The sequence below is a fragment of the Bombus affinis genome, chromosome 12 (assembly GCF_024516045.1).
Source record: "Bombus affinis isolate iyBomAffi1 chromosome 12, iyBomAffi1.2, whole genome shotgun sequence".
Classification (NCBI taxonomy): Eukaryota; Metazoa; Arthropoda; class Insecta; order Hymenoptera; family Apidae; genus Bombus; species Bombus affinis.
In genome coordinates, this window is record NC_066355.1 from 5,973,923 (window position 1) to 5,999,802 (window position 25,880).

The 25,880-nt window shown below is 44.7% G+C and overlaps 1 protein-coding gene across 15 annotated transcripts in view; it reads left to right on the forward strand.

The window, feature by feature from the left end:
• Positions 1–25,880, forward strand: part of LOC126922525 (forkhead box protein P1-like) — a 216,907-nt gene that overhangs the window by 24,811 nt on the left and 166,216 nt on the right. The window contains exon 1 of one of the 15 annotated variants that reach the window (XM_050735178.1): positions 1,311–2,480. The exons of 13 other annotated variants lie outside the window; for them this stretch is intronic. The gene's annotated coding sequence lies outside the window, so the exon portion shown is untranslated. Of the gene's footprint in view, positions 1–1,310; positions 2,481–25,880 lie in introns of those variants that run through there. One more of the 15 variants, XM_050735181.1, reaches the window with a different exon arrangement.

A 25,880-nucleotide genomic window follows, 5' to 3' on the forward strand; every position in this document is an offset into this window, starting at 1 on the left:
AGTCGCGACGATCGTCCCCGGCGTGTTCTTGCCTCGGCGGCTATTAATATCACGAGCCTCCTTGTATTAGGTATAGAAACGATAAATAACGGATAAAACCGCATCATTAAGACGATAATGGCGCGCGCTGCTTCTTCGATACGTGAGTCGTCTGCGTGTAATTTTTGTACTCGCTAATCGCATACATGTATTCACGCGACTGTCCGATAACAACAGACACAAACTACTTCTATTATCTACAGGATGTTTCTTTGACTGGGTGCTGCTACCTACTTTAAAGGGTGTATTCGATAATAATTTCCGTTTCATGTGCTCCATTGAACCGCCTGCGATCATCTAAGAGAATTATCTACAGATCTACAGCTAAGAAATTTATAGTTGATCAAGAGTCTCCTACAGGTTTGAATTTTGATGCTCAGTATCTGTTTGGAACACTCGGCGTGATGTTAGGAAGATACAAAAGTGACTGGAATTTATGTATAACGTCAAATCGATCGGTCTATGGACATAAGTGGTTACAGCAATTTGTAGAACCTTACGTATTAAAATAGCATATCTGACGTACTTTGCTAAAAGGGAGCCTCGAAGAACTCCGTAACTTTTTTGGTAAATTCGTTGTTCCTTTGTCGTTACGATATTCCATTTAAACCTGATGAAAATATCGTTAAGAGCGGCGAGTTTTATTTTCCTATTAAAAATATCTGTTTATCATATAAATTCCATTGTACTGTAGTCCCTACGTTTCATTCGATATTCCATGGAACAATGGAACAAGTTTAATCTATCCGAGCTAACACGCAACATTCTTTTCTTAACAAGGCGAAGCAATAGTTTAATTTCGCAATGAAACTGCCTTGACTCAAAATCTAGCGCTCGACCCATTCAATTTTTCAACAATCCAAAATACAACCACTCTTCTCGAGTTTCAAGATCTCGCAACCTGTAGCTCGGCTTGTCGAGAGGAAGCGTGGCGACATCGAAAATGACAGGGAAGCTCGTGAGAGGTTCGGTAGCCCGTCGACGCGTCACGAACGATCACGAAGCCGAATCGAAAGAGCGACTCGTAGCGGTCGTTCGTACTCGGTTATAGCCGGTCAGTGTAAACTCGGCTTTATTCGGCGTAGCCGTGCTCGACTCGCTCGCTCGTCGGCCCTCGACTCGACCTAACACAGAAAAGGATAAACGACGCGATAGGTGACGCACGGGTTAGAGCGGAACGGCGGGAGGACAGTGGCGGGAAGACGGCGGCAGCGGCGGCGGGTGGTGGGTGGTGGTTCGGCGGCGGCTGCTAGGTGGTGGCGGGAACAGAGGGGGGATACAAAACGCGTAAACAGAGAGTCAACATGTAAACAGGCCACTCGCGAGACAAACAACGTGGGGGCCGCGGGCTGTTCACCGAACGAGGCAGCCAGGCTCTCGCCTGTTCGTACGTTCGTTCGCTCGTGCGTTCTCTTTGGTTGGCATTCGTGTGTGCTTCGTTTCCGTCCGTCGGTCCGTCTGTTCTACTCCGGTCCCGCGTGTTAGCTCTCCGGCGTGTGTCGGATTTATCGAATCTCGTGGCGGCGTCCGTCGACGTGGGTACCGGCGTGTTCCAGCCGAGTCAAGTGAAGCATCGATCGCTGTTGCATCGCGTTTCAGTTGTACGGATAACGCGCGGCCGATAACGGCTGAAAACGCGACGATCGATCGAGAAACTAATTTGTTTCCATTCTCCGGCCGTGTGATTCAAGGTTGGAATGATGTTTTTGGAGAACCGTCTGCTCTGCCGATCTGTCGTTCAGTGCACGTGATTTTCCCTCCACCTGGATTTGACGTGCGACGTGTGATCGCGATGCGATCGTGATACTGATTTGCAAGAATGTGATTCGTTCCACCGATAAAAAACAAGCATTTTATTGTTAATACCGTTGTATACCATTAGATGTGCGACGGTATAAAGTGAAACGTTTGTTACGCTATATACTAATAATATTCATTAAGGATCGATTAATTGTGGAAACGAAGTTTTGCGGAGACTATAAAGGTTTGGTACGCTTTGTTTACTCGTGTCGCGCTCATCCTTCTTCGTAGTTCAGTGGACTGTTAGTGTCGTGTTGATAGTTTTTGTTCTTCGTCCCGAGGATCAAACGAGGTTTCGCTCCCGCGTTTGCCTCGATAAGCGGAATGTTAGGTAGTTTCCTCAGGATGATGCAAGGTTCTGCCGCGTACCGTGTTACCGGAAAATCGATTAATGTTCGTTCGTGCACGTGAAAATCGAGGCATCGTCGAAACTCGATATAGCAGGGTAGGGAGAGAGAGAGAGAGAGAGAGAGAGAGAGTGAGAGAGAGACAACATTCCTCCGTGGATCGTCAACAGGTGTACACCTTAATGATACACCGATGAGACGATGGAGATTGCTGTTAACATCCGTGTACACTGAAGAGGAGGTGCTCTGGGGTCTCGCGTGAATCATTAGTTTCTTGCAGCGGTTCGCTACCACGTGAGTAAGCAATCGTTATCGTGCGTTTTATTGAGATTTATGCGACGCGTTGCCGTGTGTAAATGTCTAATTGTTGCACGAGAACGACCATACGCGCCACTCGCTAGCTTTAGGAAAATAACTGTTTACCGTTGACTGGGTTTAAAGAAATGCTATGCGGAAATAGCACGACTATCGTAATGGTTTTTTAATGGACGTGAACATCAACCGCATATAGGTTACATACACACCTATTTCGCCTGTAAGATTGCCTTGGTTCTCCTTATTTAATGTCGATTCGACGTTATTCAACGAGTCCTTGTTCCTATTCGTTCGCGTTTCGTCTCGTCGGCACGTTAAACCTGGAGTGCCGCTACACGTGGAACGCGTGCGCGACCACGTGTACACGCTGCACACGATATCGAATGATAATATCGATCGATCTCCGAGACGTTGACAGCCTAATTCCAAGTTGTTGCGATATGAACAAGTTAATGCCGTTTTCACGAGTTTTTAGACGTTCGTCCGTGTCCTAAACAATTCGATTTAATAGCGTTTCTCTAATTGTTGGGTTTCTATGTTGCCACGGAATAATTAGAGGATCGCGTCTCCGACCGAATCGAAGCAAAGTTCAAGGATGAATCGTGACGTTACGACATTGTGTACAATACCTAAGTTTATCGTGTGTTTCACTTGTTTAGCATACCTTGAATAACTTGCACAGCGATGAAGTCACTCGCGTGACCGACCTGCCAATTATTTCGCGCAAAAAGTTACTCGTTACGAGTTAAAATATCGATTTTGTCTCGCCCATTTAATTCATCATCGCCGGCCGTTTTTGTCCGAGGACGTTCCATGAAAATATACTTAATTGGTTCGTTCGTCGGTTCGGTCTCGTTGATCGAATCCGAGCGATTTAATGGCTCCTGTCAAAGAATAATTCGACGAAATTCAAGTCGTCGTTGTCATTGAAGGTTGATCTTCCAACAACTATGTATACTTCCTTTCACTTCGCGAATACGTCACGGTGAAGTCATATTTCGCTTCGAACCCAAGTTCATTATAATGGTATCGGAAAAGAAAGCGGAATCATCGTTGTATGATTCGAAACGGTCGCTATCGCGTCTAGGTGATCTCGTAATTACACCGAACAATGTGTGTCTTCATTACAAATGTTATTTCTAGCAAAAGAATGCCCATGAAACGGCAGAGATAATCGCCTCTGCTAACCGGAAGTTAAATTTCTCGAAGCGAGTTTCCATTAAGCGTGTCGGGTTGTAATGGTTTTACAGCTACAGATAAGAAGTAAATCTTGGTTCGGTAAGTTCTACCATGGTTTCTTGACACGTATGTTCGTGGAATAACGTTGCCGAGTTTCGAGAAGGTGGAAAACATCGAGGTAACGATCGCTACTAAATCGTCGTTTATTTATCGATACTTTGAATCGGCAATCTTTTTTCCTCGGCACTCGATAAAGCTTTCCTTTACGATTCTGTTCATTCATGTTCTCCTCTCGTATTCGAGGCAGGTTACACTTTTCCACTCGGATATGGACGTGGCGTCTACCGCCAGTCAGTCGAGTCTTTAGACCTCCGTGTGGAATAAGAAACATTAAAAAGTGTTTGAGGGCAAAAGCGAGTAAACAGTTGGTTATTTATAGCCACGCTGTGCGCTGACTTGCAAGGTGGACCGAATAACGGGGAAAACCGTGAGGTTTCATCGTACGTACGGCACGGTCGTTATTTTCTCGGATGAAAAAAGAAGCCTTTCTATGTTTCTTCCTTTCGCGATTAACGATGCGCATCACATTGAAGAATAAAAAAAGTTATTTAATATTGAAATGATTAATACCATTCACAGATAATTTCTTTTTCTGCCATTTGAACCGCGTGTATCGTTACACGTTTCTTAGAAGATTAATTCCTCTTCTTTTTTTCGTTGTCTGGAAATTTATAGAACTCAGACTCAGGCCGACGAGAAACGCGGGTTTCTATCGCATTTGCGGTTATAATGTATAAATAGCGGCCCCAAGAAAGGACGAACGCTCGTACGTAGAAAGAGACGCACTCGGGCTAGGCTGTCGCGTTGATTGCTTTATAATAGCTAAACAGCGACGAAAACGAGAAAAAAAGCAATTTTCTAAGAGGAAAAATATATTACTGGTATTGCTACATCCGCTTAATGAGTTTACGTCCACCGATTAGCGACCTCATGTGTACCTCGTTCGTTAGTCAGTGTTTACGAAACGAACGATACGCCATACTAATATTATTTCCGCTCCGACACGATTTTTCGGTGACAAGGTGTCACCGATTGGGGGAACCGGAAAGTGACGAAAGAAACGAGAATAAAAAAGAGAAGCGAAATAAAAATAGGGAAACAAAAAAAGTAATACACACGCTGATCGAACACAGGCATCGAACAGCACAAAAGCAATTTGCGGTCGTAACGCGGCGTAAACAGCGTCGAGCAAACAACTGATACAAGCGAAATAAAGAGTGGTTCGTTTAAAGATTTCATTGAACTGCCATGATAATGGACACCGCGCGTACACAAGCCTAACGACTCACACCGAACGGTTCGTATTATCAAAAGAAACTATTGTCAAGCTATTGTTAACAATGCGTTGTTATTAAAGCCCCTGTGTTCCCGTGACAAGCAAAGACATTGTGCGTCACCATACCGACCAGCCTAGAAAATCGTAGAACCGAACTTTTGTTCTACGTGGGACAAGGTCTTCTTCGCACCTCGCATTAATCCCTCTGACCTTCGATCATCGGATCGTTCACGATGTTAGTAAGTACAACGCCTCGAGTCGATGGTATCTTTCGTGAGAATTTCGATTCGTCTTAGAAAACGCGAACGTAACACGGCGAGACCAGGCATTTCCGATCGTTTAGAAAATTGTTTTCGCGTATCTTCTTACCATAATTTCAATCGAACCGTTTTAATCGGTGCAGTCGTTAATATTTATTGGCCGGTTTCTATCGAACGAAAAAACGGCGGTCGTTAAAATTTCTTGCTTATCCCCACCGAAGTGGATGCGAACAGTTCTATGACTTGGAACAGACACATTGCATTCGTATGGTCATTATCGGTTTCCTATAAATAAAATCATGCTTCTCGATAAAGCTGCCTAGCGCGCGAGCCAGAGTCGTTTAAAACGCGAGATTTACAGAGTTCTGTTATATAAATAACCACAATCACGGCCTGTGACGTCGATCCGCGTGTAGTTCGCACACATTTGATCGTTTCCTTTCTCTTTTGTTTTCAATGAAGACTAATCGTTTGTTCCCGTGTCGCTCTAACACTTTGGAATAAACGTGCTGCTCTCGAAATCGTTACGATTGGTGGGGAGTTAATGAATTTCGACTTCCTTCACTCATTAATGACATGTTCCACGTTTTTATTTTTTCCGCGATTCCACGATCTACAAATTCGTTTCAGACGTCACCGGCACGGTGCGTCTTCTTCCTCTTCATTTGCATACATATACATTGTTTCCGAGTAGTCATTCGAAGACGGATCGTTTCACGATCATTTTTCATCCTGACGTGGAACAACGGTTGTTTACGATAGTTTCCCCGTGGTTCTTACGCGGCCTAAGAAATGCACGAGCCTCCCGTGGTCCGTTACTTTCTCAATGTTCGCCCATTGTCGAGATTAGAGTAGCAGCATTACTCATTCTCCGACCTAATTGCACGCGCCACACCACGCCGCGCTGCGAAGAAAGTCGGCTCGCGCGCGTTTTACAAACGCGATGCCTGTTTATTCTTCGTTGGTGCATTACCGCTTGAACGAAACATTTTCGTATCGCGGCATTTGCGAGTCACCAGATGCGCGCGACCACTGTATACATACACCGTAGTCCAGCATTTTTAAACTGGTACACTCGGAATTGAAAAAAAGCGGCATGAATGGCGCCTTGGAGGTTTCGTTTACACCGGCTCGGCTGAATATCAAAGCACAAAAGCAGGCTTTAAGCGTCGTCGTCGTCGTCGACGTCGTCAACGACGACGACCACGGGTTTCGGATACACACGTGCCTCTCTATGTGTACGTGTTGTTTAGAACACGCCGCGACCATCAGGGAATTAACGCGAGGCTGAAATTTTTCTTTCGAGCCGCTGTTCCCTCTGCCTCTTTTCCGTAGCCAACTTTTGTACGCCTGACAAAAAAGAAAGCGAAAGTGACGTGAGACGATTCGACATTGTAACTTGTAAATGTTCTGGTTGCCCGTGCGTACACGTGTTCACGGTTTAAACGTTGGTGTTGGTGCATTTAAATGCAGCAGTAGGGCGGCCACGCGACGCGTACAGATATATACGCGTACACGGATTTCATTCCTCCCATCCGGTTAAAGCAGAACAAAATAAAAGGTGAAACAAAGCGGAGAGTACGTTTTCCGAGGGAGTTTCATAATACCTTCTTGAATAGAGCCACCGGGATAGCCTTACACGCGCGCTTTATAATGTCGTTTGTGAGTGCGCGCACAAACAATGAGTTTACCTTGCCGCTTTAGAAGAAGAACGCGGTGACACGTGCCCGGAGACCCCGAAAAATTTAAGTCACCCGTTCGCGTGTTACGTTCGCGCCTTATCCTCTTGAAACGAGAATAAGCTTAAATAAGCGTTAAAGGCACGATTCTACCCCCGGTGCTTTATTTTTTAATCGATACGCCACACTTCTTCACGCTCGTTTGAAATTGCGATTACAGCATGATAAATTGCTTTAACTTTTACATCCTTCTCCTTTTCTTCTTTTCTTGCTTTTTGGTAGTGCAAGGAATTAACAGAGAGTCACGATAGGCGGCCGATCGCGATCGCTTGATTATTTCACATGTTTATTGATTGATCAGAGGTATTCCCAAGTGGAATACCAACACCGGTACTCACGTCATCGTACTTTAGATATCGAGCGTTGATCTATTACATCGGCTAGATTAGTTTTCGCGGTGTGGATTGCGAAATAAAAAGTTTCAAACCCGTCGGGATCCATTGTAAATTAGATCATTTGTATTCCTTGTTACAACACCGTCGCTCGATTTTCTGTAACGGTGTTATTCATCGAGCTCGCTTTCCCCCCACTTCGCGTCTCCTTCGTGAAAATTGTAAAAAATTCCCTGTAACGTTTCCGCGTTGCCTGACAATAGAGAGATCCTTCGAAAGCTATTTTAAAAGCAATTACCTCGGTTAGCTCGGCGAGTCGAGACACATCGAAAGAGATCGATAATTGATCGTTCCTCCGGCGTCGTCTCATTGTCAAGGCCAATTGCATACGATGAAAATTCACGGTTTGATAAATAGGAAAGTCGGTTTTCACTGTGTGCACGTTGGCGCGTGTGTAACGCCACGGCAAAATATTCGCGGTGTCATTTGTATTCCGATTATTTGTGCGGAGAGCGTGTAATCGATTTGTCATAATGACGTGCACTTAAATTATCTACACGGATAGTAGTTATTTAGGTGTAAAGGGATTTATGGTTGTACAACGTGTCGGTTACGATATACAAGCGAGTTTGAGCAGGCGTATGGTCGTAAATCAAAAAGGCTAGAAGTTTGTTATAGAAGGGAGGGGGGGGGGCGACCTTTTAACTAACGCATGCGATTAATTCGTATTAATCCAAGAACAGTTTCCAGTCAAACGTAAGAAGCTAATCCCAGTATCGTGAAGTATCTTATCTCGCGTATAATACGATCTTCGATGATGCACGATTATGCGAATACGTTTTAAAATCGAAGCAGCCGGTGACTTTAGAGAAAGAAATTCGTTTTAATTCCACCTAGTACGAGCCGTGTCTTTCTGGTATCAAGGTCGGTCGCGACGCCGCCGTTTTAGAACAATGCAGAATGCAGTTTAATTCCGTTTTCTTGGTCCCGAGAACCGGCTTGACGTGTTTTCTTCTGCAGGAACTAAGGGATCTCTCATACCAAATATTCTGACGTCTACTGACTCACCCAGCAAACAGCTTCTACCACATAAATAATCAACATATTACCCAGTAAAGTGTCATTACACGAGAAGTTAACATCTTAAAACGTAAGTTTAAGGTCCGTACGTCTCGATGAAGGGCACATGGTTCGATATGAAGAGAGCTTAATGTGCAGTCGCCCACTGAGATACTGACTCGGAAATTACACGCACGTGCTTTATGTACATGCACGCTGTCTTATCGACTTACACATACGCGTTCAGGTTTCGCGTGTACGAACGTGCACACGACACGCGTATATTTACGTATATTGCACGTGCTCGAAGCGTAACAATCGTGGCCGCGATGAAATATCTTCGCGACAAACCGGCGATACTTATGAATAAAACGTCACTTTCGATGTGGTCGTAAATTTTCTTAGAAAAAGGAATTATGTATTTGTCATATAGGTCGTTTTAGTTTTGCGTGTTATGTTCTTGTTGCGATAATTCCACGGTAGCGAGTTCTCGGTGACAATCGAGGCTGTCTTGGCGGTAATTGATTAATTGAACGGGCTTCAGCCGTTCGCAGATTTAACTGAGTCATGCAATTACCTGAAAGGAGGATTTCCTGTTTAGGCTACGGAATTAAGTGGGTGTTCGTAGATACGGCCTATTCGCGGTTAGTATCGTGTCGAATTATGCATATACTCCGCCCAACGTGCCTTAGATCTAACGTACGACGCTTCGAAGCTTCACGATCGCCACGACCGAGATTTTTACGCGGGACAATGTTCCATCTGGCTATCGAAAATGCGTTCGATGCAATAAAACGTGAATGATCGTCGACATGCAATTATTTCAGATACCGGCCCCTCCGCTTGATATTATTTACGCACGATATCCAAATGAGTTCATTATTGATCGGTGGTTTTTTTACGCAAGCCCTCTCGACGTCCATTTGCGAGCGCGTTTAAAGCTGAAATCAATTTTAAATGGTACGATAATAATTTACATTCGCTCCATCTTGATACGTCTGGCATCAACGATGATTATACAAGCTATTTTTTCTCATTGTTCTCGTACATAAACCATAAAGCGTTTCTGCTAGTTGAAATGCACGTTGAAACGATCGTGATTCCCTTTGAAAATTCTATTTACAATCTCACGCGCAAATAGGTTCTATAAATTATCACCCGATAGGTCAATTGCCCAGTGAGCGCCGGGTGTATATTGGTCGTAGTACGTTTGAAAGGTAGTAGGTGTTCCTTGGGATCGAGTAATATATAATATGTGGCCGATCTAACCCGGCACGCCGCGCCGTATTGTAAGATTACGTAAATCACGTTAAGCAGCACCTTGCCTGGAAGGAATCTCATATATTATTCCAGTCCTAATATGGCCGTACGTGCGTGCATCCCTGATGGTTCCCGCTCCTTCAGATGACACGATATCAACCCTGTCTCTTGCCGCCTTGCTTGGAACGTTTATTTCCGGCTTACGTCTGTCGTATATACACTCGTTTAAGTTCCTCTGCAGGGACTCAAACTTTTCTTATCCTCCTTATTATACTTGATTATTTCCTCTTGAGTTCCTCTAGACGAGTTAATTAAACTCGTCTCGTCAAATGGGGATATCGAGTAGTTTTTTTCTTCGACTCTTTTGACGACGTCATTTTTATTTTACGTTTTACTATCGTTAGCACTGTCCGCTTGGTACTGTTCCAAATAACTGTACATACGTAATTTAGAAAATTACGACTCTGCAGTATTTGCTTATTTGTGTACCAAATTGTCTTACATTTTTGAAAAAGTTGTTATCACGTTATCGTCATAGGTTGGTTGGTTGAGATTAGTTAGAATCGAAGAAAAGAGTTTGAGAGCCACTGTAAAGGTCTTCCAAGCGAGAACCTCTAGGAAAGGGTTAAAGGAAGGGCGTGTAACTCTCCGTTATCTCGCCGTGCTTCCGTTGAGGGGGTTGAACGCACGGTGGGGGTGGTTTCTCAACGGGGGCAAGAGGGACGGCAATGGCAAAAGGGACTTGAGGGCCAGTGCCCCGGAGTTAAAAGAGGTCCGCAACATTTTCATGATTTTCCCAGGCTAATTGTTATGCATGGCGCACATCCCGGCCGTTTAGCCTTTAAACTCCGCGACCTTTCCCTCTTTCTTCTCCGTATACTCCCTTCCTCCCTTTCCTACGTTCTCCTTCGCCGTTCTTGCCTCACGAGCATTTCCTTTCTATCTTACAAAATGTCGTCGGGCAACCCCCGTCGCGCACTTTTCCAGCTACGTCACTGAAACTCACGTTCTTCTTCTCGTACGGCTCGTAGCAACGTTCTCTTTCCCTTTTCCTCTTTTTCTCTTTCTCTTACTTTTTCGCCTCTTTTTATTTTCTCTTCGCAGCAGCATGATAAGGACGCGCACGTGCTTCCGCGCCCTCGCAAGGGGCGCCTTCTGGGAGAAACCGATACCGGCTGGGTCACGGGCCAACAGTCTGCAGGAGTTTTAGGAATAACCGAGATTCCCAAACTTTAGACCAACGAGTTGAAATCGCAAGGAAAATTCTTATTGAAGATGGAGTTGCAATAATTAGCACTGCTAATTTCACTTAACGTGCTTGCTATCAGTTTGTCCGATTCATCTTCTCGCTTTACTGTACACCTTCGTTTATAAGTATAATTGTAGGACATTTACGAAATCCGCGCACGAAACTTCAGAAATTGTTCGGAATTTATTAAAAACTCTGGAATTATTACCTCGTTTGGAACGTTGATACATAATGAGTCTATATATTTTATGTTATGATAAAAATCGCATAAAAATTCTTGACACTTGCATTATTAGATTTTCCACCGTATTTTGTAGTTGCCCTTTGATTTTATGTATTTCATGAACCGGAAAGATTTTTAACAGACTTCTCTGATTTGCATATATGATTCATTGAAAATTGCCTACGTGGATTCTAGAATCAAAGGATTGCGCCTGTCAGTGTATAATTGATAATTAATTACGTACTTTCCTGTAGTTCTTGAAATAACCGTGACATGGTTCAGCGTATTGCTAAACTCCATTTTGTATCAATATATAATTCTGACTAATTAATCGTTTCCTTAACAGCCTGATCGATCACCGCGTTTTGTGCTAAATAAGCATGTGTTCTAATATTTATGAACGAATATATACGTAAAATAAGTGGATAAGGGTAGTTGTAGTATACATGTTGTTAGTTACGTATGGACGTTGTTCCAAGACCAACAGTCGAGAGAGAAATTTCGAAGAAAAGATAATTACTAAGTTCTCCGTTTTTGTATTTTACATTGGTTTGTTGCAACTGACATAGCAAACGTCTGTCGTAAAGTTCTCCTTTATGACCCTCGAACGTACTCACGTTTGAAATTTATGAAGGTATACCGTAAAAAGATTGGACATTGGTCACAAGCGTTGTTTGGCTCTAAAGTACACGCACCGTGTTAACCACGTAACTCGTGCGCTATCGATGCAAACTCGGATATAGGCCTTGCGATCCTTTTCTCGTGGTTGTACACGTTGAACATCACGCGACGTTCTACCAAAGCCGGGTACACGTCGCAAAGACACGTAACAACAACTGTGTTTAAAACTGTAAAGGGAAATAGCCCACTTTGGATGTGTAACGCGAAGAAACGCGTTCTTTCGTGTAAGATCGTAACGCGAAGTAGCAGCAAGTTTCGCGAAATGCTATAGACGATAGGAATTGTTGCCGTTCTATAGATAGACTTCTGTTCTTGATTTATTATTTTTAGTACAGACGTCAGCATTATAGCTCTCACGTAGGGTATAAAACGCAACTCAAGCCACTCATTTCCTTTCTACTGCTGGTGTGTACCGAATGCTAAGTTTAGCGTGTACTAGCTAGCTTGACTTCAATAGTAAATGACACTCGGATGCAGTAGTTTACCGCGGTGTAACGATGACGATTTGCGACGTTTCGTTGGAGCGATGCTCGCGAGAACAATGAGCTTGTCTTCTGACTGGCTATCTTTACAAACAACCGCGTCATGGTATTACGCGTTGTCGCGATAAGAATGTCTAATTCACAGCTTTAATAGACGCTCTTTTTTCTCGATATATCTCGTAATAACAATTTATATATGTTACTTAAAACAATGAAAATCTTGGCCAACGCTCAAACGCATCGTACAAAGTAATTGTTCGTCGTTGTCTCGAGTTGCTACTGCATCATTGTATTCGAATCTATTTCTCGATAACTCGCTTCAAAATGTTTTAATACGTTGATACATTGTGGAAGAATATTAAAGTGTAGCACATGGAGGACGTATATCTACGTCAAAATGTCTTTTTTGATCCGTAAGAGTCGAAGACGGAAGAAACAGTTCGTCGTTAGATTACTATTATTCATATATCTCGTAATATATATTTAAGGTTACTCGAAGTGTTTCATAATCTGTGGCTTGGTACTACGTATTTAACATTTCCTGCTTACTACCTCGCTTTCACTATTACGAAAATTAAAATTGTTCGTTAATGAATAATTCAGTTCAACATGAAATATTTCAGATTTTAACCCCTATTTCACGCTCATTAGAACATTACATTTGACTAAGAAATGAATCAAACATTTTATCGCTGCCATTAATCTGTTAATTTATTTCGCGTTGATTAAAACTCCTGTTCTCAGTCGCACGTATCTGTAAACATGATGCATCGCGAATGGTTGGTACGCCAGGCGAGCAGTTCGTGACGGAGGTGTGACGGTAGCGAAGGGTGCGGCGGTGAGTTCTGACAGCGTCGCGGTAGCGGCGCAAAGACCTTGTACCAGGGGGAAAGGAGCCCCGGGGAAGGGTTAAGCGTGTCCGGTCGGGAAATAACTTTCTTACCTACTTACGCCTTCATCTCCTGAGGGCAACTAACTGCGAAACGTCTCGAAACTCTTCGCTTCCTATCGTATTGTGATGTCGAGGAAGGTGTCTTCTCTCGAGGGACGGGGTTTCCTGTTTCGCGTTCGACAGACCGCGACCTCGGTAAACTTAGGAACACTGGAAGCACTAGAATCGTACCTTCCTGCTCGAAATTCAGCCGGCAACTTCTCAAGCCGGTCTTTCAATCGCGATACCAGCTGATTCTTCCATTTTCTTCTCCTTTTTTTTCTCCCCTCTACCGCTGCAGCCTGTTCTCTCTTTATCGTAGAATTAAAATTCAATTAACGTTCGATTATGGTTTCCGTAGCGCGGCAATCTCGCTGAGATAACCAATATTACTTGTTCGGCGTGAACAAGGTAATTACAAATGTATCGCGTCGGACTCGCGATAACGGCACGGCCGGTTAAACTACGCGATCAAATATGCAATAATTTTCTGTGCGGTTAAAAGCGTGTGCGGCTTGGGGCGACTAGGGACGGGGGAGGAAGGCGAATTTACAAAGAAGAAACGAAGAAGTAGAGAAGGTGAGAGAAGGATAAAGTAAAAGAGAGAAGAGTTAGCCGAGTGTGAAACGTCGACGGGCATACAACGTTGTATCGATAACCGGGTGGGTTTTCTCTCGGTTGCTGGACTCTGGCGCAGGGGATGTGGAGAATAGGGTTCACGCGCGAGCTCTCCTAGTCTCGCGGGACACGCGATCTTGCCGAGCCGGTGTATTGGTCATTGTTTATTCGTACTTGCATGCGCACTTACGTGAATGCAAACGGACACCGGCGCGGCGATATAACGAACCGTATTTTCTAGCGTGTTGCGGCGACCAATATCTGACTGCATAAAGCACGCACGTGACTACAATAGGGTGGAAAAGTAGCTGCGCCTAGTGTTAAGCCCGATAACGCTGTTTAAACGAAACTTATTCGTACCGTTCGGTCTTTGCTTTACGCGTGCTCAGTGTCATTAGGCGTTGATACACGATTAAACGCGAGCAAACCCTTTGATGAAACCACTCGGCAATTTCAACTCGAAGAAAATGCAAGAGAGTACCAGCACTTACGTGTTTCCACGTTTAATAATCGCTAGATCGAGACGCGAGCCGAGTCTTGAGAGTCGAGTTTACCGCGAATATCGACTGATTTCACAGGGCAGGCGTGTCTACGTTGCTTATTCGTGAGCGCGAAATAAACCAGAACAGACTCTGATTGAATTATTGACGCGTTAAATATTTCAGACTTATTCGTCCCGATGTCGTCTCGCAATTAACGGGATCGTTCTTCCGCTAACTCGTGGTAAATAGAATTATCGTTAGACGGCTAACGCGGTTTGTCCAATTCCCTTGATCCGTGTCAACAGTTGAAACTATTACGGTGACTCGAATCTATTTCCACTTGCACGTATCTAACTAACGTCTCTAAATGATCTTCCTCGAAGGTTTTTCAGTCACCCTTCGCGGTAGCAATTTGCGAGTATCCTTGCTCGAGGCTCGCAGCGTATATCGATACGACGCTTCCTTGGACGTACGAGCGTGTATCTGAACCGTGCACACATATTTCCTCGTAATCCGTGGCATTGCGTGTTTCGATAACGCGGACAGCTAGTCGGAACGGTATTTTATGCTCTCGCACTTTCCCTCCTCCTCGGAGCTCTTCCTTTCAGCGCGATATCTTCAGACTTGCACTTAGCCGAAGGTGACCGCCCACGTGTATATGTATAGGCTTTAAGTATTGGCCAGATCATGCTGACGCGAGCTACATTCGTTTTTACTGTTATTACGCGAACCTTCTCCATCGGTGGACCACGATTCTCTCTGGTAGCTTTACAGAGATTTTGATAAAATCTATCGAATGATAAGTGGCACGGATTCATTATTTGCGCTCCTTTACATGCAACTATAATACCGCGTCCACCACGAGGGAAATTGCGAAAATGGTAATGGTGTATGGAGAGTTTACACGAGATTTTTCACAGTTCGTATTGGAACGGCGTTCACGATGTGTAACGAGACGCTGGTGGGTTGGCACGATCGATGATAAAGGATATGATTATGTTGTAAAAGGCCTGTGTTGTCAGCGGCGTCGTCGTGAACGAATTGAAATTTTTGTGTTTGAAACGCGATTCTACAAGGGAAATGGAAAAAAAGACACACGTGAAAGGGTGGTACTGGTTGCACAGGCTTTAAGAAAAGCAAAGGGGGATGGAATGCACTGGATCAAAGGAATCGTACATTTTTAATGATGTAACGCGATCGTTCGTAATATTTTATGCGGTATATAAATGAATAAAAATAATATATCACCGTGGATGGCACGGTTTTATCGCACGCGCACGCACCGTCCAGTGTATTTAATCTGCGATACGGCATTCTACATACCTACGTACCAATAATGATGAATTCCTAGCGTTATTCGCGTTTGCCAGGCTGGTAATACGTATGTAACTAGCGTATAACATTAACCTTTGATGCACCGCGTTACAATCAATTAATTGTGCCTTTTAAAATTCTGATTATTATCGATGCGGCTCTCGAAATATTCATCTGGACGGTATCAAAATTGCGTGAGAATTTATATTTTGCAGTAGCCCCGGCCGCAACGGCAATTTTTGATAATTTACTAGCGTTATTTCGCGCGCTTTATATCACCGATGGGATACCCCGAAAGCGTTAATAATCAAACAATTAAATTCACCGGAATTGTTGGACGAATAACACACACACGTTCGTGTACGTGGATACGAGGGAAAAGATAGGAAGAAGGGTAAAATAAAAAGCGAGATAAAATATCAGTCGTAACACAGGTGCAATTTTACCCTCTAAACCATTCTAATTCCAGCGCCGTATGAACGGTTGTATCGATCGTAAACTGGACATACTTGATATCTGTAAACCAGTATCAACCTGGGTTTAGCCTGATGTTAACTGTTGCTCTCGTCACCAATCTATAGAAAACGATATAGAGGCGCCGATTGACCGGTTAAGTTTAGCTTTCTGTCGAACGAGTAAAGAAATGGAAACAACGATGTCAACCATAATACTTTTGTATGTATTTATTGAAATCTGTAACAAATTTGATTTCCATCGATCGTAAGACCGTTCCGAATTTATTTTTGCAACAACTCGAACGAGACTAATGGATTAATTGTTCTGCAACGTGCATGGATTTCTCGATTCTCAGACAGTACGAACGATATATATCTCCGTTATTCATGTGGCTGCAAAAGTTCCGCCTATTTATACCTGTGTGCAAAATTTGCGCACACCGTCGAATACCGGCAAATATTCGGTGTTCCGCATCGACTCATCGATCCACTTTATCAGTCGCCTCCTAACCGCGATATTTCCCACGACCAATCACCTGGGAACTTTCGCTGCCTGGGATTCTGCTCGTTCTTTTTTCCCCATTTTTATCAGCCCTCGCCTACCCCCGCCGCGTATCTGGCAAGTTGACTGTGTTCCAATTGGAGTACAAAACGTGGCCGATACTGGCAACCGGTATCGGAAGGCAACCGGCCACGGAGGAACTAAATCGCATACGAGTACACACGTCGTGCAAATGCACACCCTTCCAACCCCTAATGCCAATGACCTGCTCGCTTATAGGCACAAAGTCCTAGCTATATCTGACCGTCTGTATGTTACCTATTCTTAGCACGAGGAACTCCATATGCATAGTATATGTACATATACGTATGTACGTGCTCTTACATACACGTCTTTGGTGTTGGTCTTACATGAGCCGCGTATACAGGGAACCAATAACGAACGTATTTCGTTTGAGGTTGGAGTGTGTTGCACGTCGAGCAGAAGATCGGTCTGTTTGCCTTGTAAGATTCCATCTTTCTGTGCCGTGACGTCTCCGATTGGCTAACGAAGGTAGAATTTTAATTAACGATATCAAAGGACGAGGAAACGATGCGAAACGAAAGACTCAGCGAGGTAAAATATTAAATAATGGGCCGAGAGTAACGATCGTTAGACGTTGTTACGAGCAAGTTTCGCGGTTCATGAAAGAAACTGGCGTGAGTTAAAGAAGCAGCAGGAAGAGAACCGTCAGGGCCATTTGATAAGCAACCGTGTTCATTATTGCACATTAGCCCAGTTATCGTCACGCCTTCTTCTGCTTAGTTCTTAGCCTCTATCTCGTTCTTCGTTCCGCTTCGCGGCTACTTTATCTACCGGCATTCTTGCAACGCTGATACGTAGGCAGAAAAATGAGAAACGGTTGTCTATTCGTAGAACAGTCGTGAAACGATTCTTATCGTTCGTTTTTACTTCGAATTTTTACTGGATTTGCTGATAATAAAAGTACCAAGAAGACTAAATATCGCAGGCTTTAAATCAACCCTTGTCTTTAAATCGTATCGAAAATTACGAAATCGTAAAAAATTCAATATAGCAAAGACAGTAGCTCGCCCTTAGCGATTAAGGGATGTACGTACAAATGCGAACACCGCCAGACGAGATTCTTACGACACTCAATAAGGCACACACTCGCTCGCCCGCCGAAAAGGGTGCGAACAAGGGGTTGGTTGAACGCACTGAACGCCAGGTTTAATGAAAACAATCCTAGTTTATAATCCACGATAAGTCTCCTGGCACGAGCCATAGCGGAACAGCGAATTCTCTTACCTCGATCTGGCGAGAGGCTGACTCTCTCGAGAGAAGTCAGCACGGTGCGGCGTGCCTCGCAAGGACTTTCAGGAGGAGTGAATTGGCGGCTAGGTTCCGCGAGGAAGGGCGAGGTTCTGACTTTAACGCGAGCTCTAGAAAGGGTTGGAAAACGAAGGGACCGACGTGTAAGACGGAGGACCTTAGTGGGTGCGAGAAAGAGGGAAGGAGAAGACGACAAGAGGTAGATACGAGCAGAAGGACGACTGTCACGCGAAATGAGGTGCGCACGGTGGTGAAGAGACGAGACGAGGGGTGGCTGAAACGTAGCGGCGGAGAAGTAAGAGACGGCGCTTCCTTCTTCAGCGGCTATTAGCAGTTTAGCTTCTACAAAAGCCTTCTAATTGTACACGAAATTTGCTCGGTCTACCTTCGCTGCCGCTCGACAATATACCTTCTCGCTATGATGGGAGAAAGAGTGTGTGTATACGTCTCTGTATATGAAACGCCGAAGGGGGTTGACGGGGGTCAAAGCAAGGTAATATCGTAGAAGGTGGAACCGAGAGTCGTCTCATTCCCCCGACGTTTGTTAATTTGCCACGCGAGCATGTTACGCGAGCCTTTGGTGGCTGTTCTTGCGAATGGAGGAATGAGAAAAGTCCAAGTTGTTTGCCTAAACGATGGATATAAATACCGGTGTGCATGGCCAGGTTTTGCCAAGACGATAAACTAAATTCAAGTCTAGATACCAGGAAGCTATATCGTCCGGAAATTTCTTAGATTTATCCGTCGTATTTCCAGCGAATATCGCTGTTGGGACAAGGAACGAAGCCAGGTTACAGTGCAAGAGGAGAAGAAAGAAAACGCTTGAGATTTAACACTTTTTACCAGTGAGTTTCACGATTCCGCGACGGTCATTACCATTAGCAGAGGATCGAGAATCCGTGGAGAATAGTGGGTGAAAGAAAAGGCGGACTCGGGATTCAGATTTTTCATTAAGGAGACGTCGACTCAGCTATCCGGTCGCCCTCTTGGTTATAAGGGGGAGAGAGTGTGGACGGAACCCAAGCAGGCAAAAGCAAGAAGGGGACTGATGGCAGAGGACGGCTGCAGACTCGCGGTATAATATGGTGGATTAATACGCGCAAAATCTGCCACCTAAAAGTTATTAATGACTGCCACGCCGGTAGTTCGCCGTGCGACGCGTCAAAGATTTTATAAAGGAGGGGTTTCACCCTCCCTTTCTTCAAGCCACCCACCAGCGTGACGCGTCCATTCTTCAAGGGCGCTAAAAGAAAAGATCCCGGAAAGCCAAAGTTGTCAGCTACTTTCCTACCGCGCGATCTCACCAACCTTATTGTTCTTCTCACATTCTTTAGGAAAAAAATTCTAAATTCGTATCTTTCTCGTCCCTTGATATTCAATCGATCCGTAGAACGTCACTGGAACGTGTCATTCTCCTAGAAAATCCCCAAACAGATTGGTTCACGGGAACGTCGAAAAGCTATCCCTGCGAAAGACGATCGAACGCGAACACGCTCGGCTCGATTGAAGAGGAGAGAAAAAGAGGAGAGGAAAAAAAAAGGTAGAGCACGTTACAGAAACGATACCGAACGAGGAGTCGCAGCAGCGAAGTAGGATTTGCAAGGGGTTGCCGAAGGGGTCGAAACAGGGGGTGCAGATTTGAACAAGAGCTCGGTTGCTATGCAAATTGGAAAGATAATAATCGATTGTCGGAGGATGGTTGCGTTGATGGGCTCGCGGATGAGCACAGCACACCTCTCCACCTGGAAAACACGCTGATCTCCCTCACACCCCTGGCCCCCTCTTTTCGCTACCCCTTCCGACCTCGTATCGCCCATCCCGATCTCCCTCAAGGGAAATTATATAGTCTGCCCTCGACGTGCCCCCGGTCCCATAGACCGTCAAATACCTTACCTGTCCCGTCTGCATTCATTCCCTTCCGTGTCTCGCCCCTATATCGCCACTCCGTGGACCTGAGTGGTGGACACTACGAATTTTTCGGACACCTTCATATCGAACCTCGTAACCGACCGAGAAATGGCACGATTGAAACGCGACTGTTCGATTTTTCACACCGGTATTCCACGACGTCTCGTATATCACGTCGATAATGTTGGTAATGCTCGAGGTAAAGGAAGGTGAGGATAGTCTTTTTCTTTTTTGAATAGTACAGGAACGAGATTACGGGATAAAGATCAGTCCGTGGCTTGTTTTTCATCAGTTCGAAGGAAATTTATTTTCTCGCCGCGATGAATAATGATGTTTGTATATTTTTAAATTCATCGGCATAATGAACGGCCCTGTAATCGAATCAGAGAAGTAGGGAGGGAGGGTGAACGGGGAAAAGGAGAGCGTCTGCTAATTGAAGAAAAGCCTTGGCGCGCATCAATCATCGGAATGAAAGATCGCGTCGAAAACGGTACGACCCTTCTTTTTCGAGACATCGAGAATGCCGTTAACGTTGACCCGATTTTGCGTTCTTTCCGTTTCCAGTCTTCTTCGCGACTGTACGAAAATAAGGAAAACAAGCGCGACGGTGTTTAATTTTAATGAACCTCGACACGACGAGCTATAAATCGCGCGTGTGAGGACGAAAGCGTTCGCGGAGGGAAAAAAGCGGGCGAATAGTAGAGACGATGACAGAGCTCGTCGTTAAGTAGTTGATTCTCGACACGAATGCATCGCGCGGAGGGAATTGGAATAAAAATCCTTAACGAAACATCTCGAGGCATAAATTAAGCCGCCCCGGTCGGATCGGGTAAGCGCGAACGAAGGAGAAGAGAAGTGCGCTTGTAAAAGCGGATGCCAAACGAGCGACGAAGGTCAGGAGAAGAGAACACGTGCGTTCGAACAAACGAAAGCGAAAAGGGGGACATCGAAGGGTTGGGATGAAGGGAGAGAGAGAGAAAGAAAGAGATGGAACGAATAGAGGTGAGAAAGAGTAGAAGGGAGTAGGAAAAGTGTGCAGAGGGTGAGGAAGAATGAGAGTTTCGTGTTTGCGCATATTCCTCGCAATATTCTCTGTTTATCTCTATTGCCCCTTGTTTATCCAGTGTCCGTCCGTTCGTCCTTCTATTTTCATTTTTCCTTTTTCCTCCAGTCCAGGTCTTTGCGTGGCCAGGCAGGCGGTGGTCGTTGTCCGTCCTTCTTCTCCGTGTGACCAGGTACAACACTCCGCCTATTTGTCTGTCTCCCTTTCTTGCTTGCGCCACCTCCTATATATTCCATGCGGTGTTTACGTTCGAGATAAAACGAGGAACAAACAGCGGGCATTGGGCTCTCATGGTCACCGTACAGTCCGTCATAGCATCGTCTAATGTGACCGAGAAATCGAAGCATACCGCTTCCACTTTTTTTCTACGATACCTTTTTCCCTTAGAGACAGTTTCTTACATCTTTTTTCCTTTTTTAGAGAAAGTAGACCTTAATATTTCGTTTAACCTTGGAGGGACGAAAAGACGCTTCGATGTATTTTCTATAATACATTCGTTACATAGTCCACTCTATTTCGAAATTCACAGGACGGTGAAACATATTCAGTCGAACGTATGGATTCGGTTCTCAACTTTATGTCGTTGTGAGAAGTGCAATAATCGCGATCGAAGGGATCCGCGGAAACGTCGTTAACGATCGTATTTTTGATCTGTTCCGGGGGGCATGATTTACGGATCGTGCGGAGCATTTGCCTCGTGGGTGTAATGGAAAAACACTGCGTCGTACGCGCGACTGCGAATCAGTATATATTATACTGGAACAAATATTTTGTACGCGAAACGACGGTGTCCGGTGTGTAATTTCGACGCATCTGTACCTGCGTCACGTGATCCGCCTTGTTATTCTCTATACGTTCTCTCGAATCCATCCGACGAGCGAGACGAACGGGCGGACAGACGAGAAAGAGACAAAGAGAAGGACGGAACGTAAACGAGAGGCAGAGGTACGAGAGGTCTTTGGATACGCGGAAATCTAAAAAGAGAGAAAGGAACCGGGCCCGGTACAACGCGCGCGTTACAACGATTGTTTCTCTCCGCCTGGGGAGGCGGACGCGATACGATAAAATCGATCCTGCTGATCGGACTATCGATCTCGTAAACAACCAGAACCTCTCGTAGGTCGTATCGCGAAGAAAAGCCGCCAATGAAGCCCCGCAGCATGTTGATCCAATGCATTTACAATAACGACGTTGTTTATCTGTCGGACGACAAACGACTGGTTGTTCTACCCTCGTCGTCACCACCACCATTACCCCGTATCTTCGTGTTACCCCTTCATCCCTGTATTTCTATCTTGCGCGTCCACTCTGCCTCTCTCTCTTCCTCTACTTGTGTCTACTACTACCGCTTTTGCCCCCCTGTGTTCCTCCTTCGCCGTATCAACGTCGACCTCCTCCACTTTACCCCATTCATCTCCGTCTCTATCGCTACTCTCCGTCCGTTCCATGTATATACAATCGTCGTTATATATTAAACACGCTGCAACGTATACCGAGGCAACGAGGCATCGACGCGCCAGCCAAGTGTACACGATGCACACGATGTCGGCCGCGTGGCGTCTAGATAGCGGTCTTGTTTATGCGATATCTTGTATACGCGACTTGGACTTTCAGTTCAAGTTTCAGCGAGACGTCTTACCATGCGATTTTAGGAAGTTACAGCTCGATATTTTTTTATTACATATTTTTTTTCTACAAACTGTATCCGTTTCGACGGATATACACAGGAAGGATATACACGCTGAACTTTTGATTCGTCATCGAGGTTCGGAAAAATCTTAATGAGGGTTAGCGAAAAGCTGAAAACAGCTTCCGTGGCAGTGGCCTCCTCGACGCAATAGGGTCGCAGGGGATCAGGGAAATGCAGAAGGTTACTAAGAGCTAGGGAACTTGTAACCAGCACATAGAAGTTTTGCAAACACACACAGACGCGCGTACCATAGACATTCCACACTGGCAAGCTCTCTCATACTCTGGGGCAAGTATCGTCTGGCTAATGTAAAAAACATGGGTGCACACAACGTGTTGTGTGTTGCTTACATTGCGACTCTCCTTATTCCCGTAGGGTTAAAACAGGGGGTCGGGCTGTAGGAGGCTGGCGGAGCAGGGGGTGTTGGTGGGGCTGAATGATACCACGGGGTTAGCATTGTTTTGTGCGACGACCACTCAGACTCCTCGTCAAAAGAGCTGCTAATGTCGGTGCACGTCTACTGACGTCAATAACGCATGAGGCCAAATTGAAAAATTATCACACCAAAGCGAGGACCGTTGAAAACCGTTGTTTAGAGAGAGGGTAGCCACCGGTCAAAGATGGTCGGTAGTTACGCGATATCCAAGCAGCCTAATTCCAGTCGACATCGCTCGACTCCAGGCAAGACTCTCGCCTTTTGTCTAGGATCGACCTGTCGGCTCAACCTAAACCAGAGAAGCAGAGTACGTTCGATTTGAACTTTAAAATCTCAATTAAGAATTCTTGAATTTAAATTTAACAGTTACATTTCAAGTTTTTGACTCGGATCTCGGTCGATATATTTCTGAAGTTTTAAATTCAGACTCGACTATTATTTGTCAAATTACGTAGAATCTAAATCCGGCTATTTGAAGCTGAAATATTTAAAAACGATCTTAAACCGCGTAGATTACGTGTAGTATATGGGTCTATCTCCAAACTCACCACCTCACGACACACGAATGAAACTGTAGGGTTCGCGATCGACTGACGAAACGGCTAAACAACGACTGTACGTCGCGTTGGTGGTGGTGGTGGTGGTGCAACGATGCGTCGGAGAAAAGCTACTTTACGAGGGTGGCAGGTCTGATCGTTGGGTTCTCTACCCGCTTTCTTGCTGGCGAATAATTAGAGCCGATAAGTCACAGCGCAACACCCTGTACCGCGGGGATGAGGCACACCGGTGAGACGAGGGGGCCGGATTTAGTGGGTGGGCGCTAGGTTCTGGGCGAAGTTGAAAGTTAGAATCGCGGACGGGGCGCAGAGGCTTGGAAATCGCGTGCCGATGCCCCATTACACGGACAGACTTAGCTTCACCCATAGTCGCGGTTCCTACTTTCGACTTGCAAGGGTGAAAACCAGCCTGCACCCTTCTCCCACCTTCCCCGACCCCTTTGCCGCCGCCTTTTACACCAAACGGCTCCTGCTATCCTTCGGTTCGTCCAATACGGCATTGCCACCCAGCGTGGCTGTTACTATTTAGGGTAATTTCGCTTTCCGATAACCGTTACGTAAGCTCGGTTTCGTCGGTGCTCGCCGATCGATCCGATTGTCTGCCATTCGTTTCTAATCGTTTCAATGAGAAGATTCGATTGTGGGTGAATAAAAGTGTACGACAGCCGGTTGGTAACTTGTTAAGAAGGCTTTCTTTGTTTCGATCGGTCTGACTTTAATTGGATGGCTTTGTTCGTTGGTTAGTTTGCCTGGCATAATTTAAAGTAACGATGAAGTATATCGGTCGAATATTCGTTTAAAGTGTTGCTGTACGAAACCGGTTGCCTTCACGACTGGCTGTTTGTTGTAGTATTTCAAGTTGTTATCGGTATCACTGGCAGATAGAATTATTTAAAAGGCAGTACAGATAGTATATTCTTCGAAGGTAAAAATAGAAAGACTTCGAGCGCAATAATTATAGTGTAGAGACAAACTTCAATAAGTGTTTGTTCAATTTAGCATCAGTCAAAGGTCAAAGAAATTTCTGAGTCATTTATGAAATTATATTTAGATAACAGATATGCGGTAATGTGCAATTTTACAAACAGAAGTAGATACGACGATATATTTGTAAGATGATATACGTTTAGCCGTTTGATATCAAATACGATCTTTCAAGGGAATTGTTTAGAAGACAGAGAACCTGTTGATCGTGTATTAGAAATACGTCCGCGACAATTGCCCAATTCGAACAGATTATGTATTTTGCCGGTTGTTTTCATCGGTCTTGTTTTGTCGTCAAATTTGATTCCCAACGTTCATACGAAAATACGCTGATTACGCGAATTACAGATAGATAACGTCACGAAAAATCAATGGAACGTCGTCGGTCGCAAACTTTGCTACCGCAAAATTTTCCAATGATATTCAAATGATCTTCTCGACTCTGCATTTTAATAATATTCACGCTATGTTAGGAATAATCTATTTTGTAAATTTCTATTTTCTCGAATGACAATGCAGTGCCGTCTGCATAAATTGTGACACAGCGTGTTTCAGGTTGTTATAACCGTTCCTTTTGTCGATATACGACCGTGTACTAAAATACAAATGCATCAAAAATTTAAACGTCATTCTTGGACGTGGCTTAATCGATAATTCGTTCGTTTCGTAACGTCGTTGAAACGTATGTTGAAACGTTTAATCATCCAGTTGAACATTAATGTGAAAAGGACTAAACATCTGTTGCCATTAACAAAAGGAAAACCTTTAATCTTTGTCTCTGGAAGTTATGGTTTTTCTACGTTGAACAAAGGAATCGAATTAACGCGACGCGCGTTATCATCAGTGCTTCAAGATTTTTGCTGTGGACGCGAAACCATCTCCGCGTTCTATCTGCGGATCCAGGACAATAGACAGCAGTGAAAGGAGTTTTTTTTTACTGGCACTATTTTTAACTTTTCGGGGGCCTCTGCGGCGATGAACGCGTGAAGAGAAAGGCTCGAAGCGTTTGACCACGCGCCGGACACGGATGAGTTATTTTGATATCGGGACTTCATACCCCATTAGGTCCGGTTGACGATTATTTTGGAAGCGAGGCAGGACAATACCTTGACAATACTCTGACCGCTGGTCGAACAAGATCAGCCACTCTCCTCCCTTTTCTGCCATCATGGATCCACGTCCCTACGCTCGCCCTTCTCTTCTCGCGTGTTTTCCAGCTTGTTCTAGCTTTTCCTTTCTCTCGTCGTACGTTTAGTATACTGGAAAACTGATCACGTAGCTATCGTTGAGTTTTACTTGAACGAAGT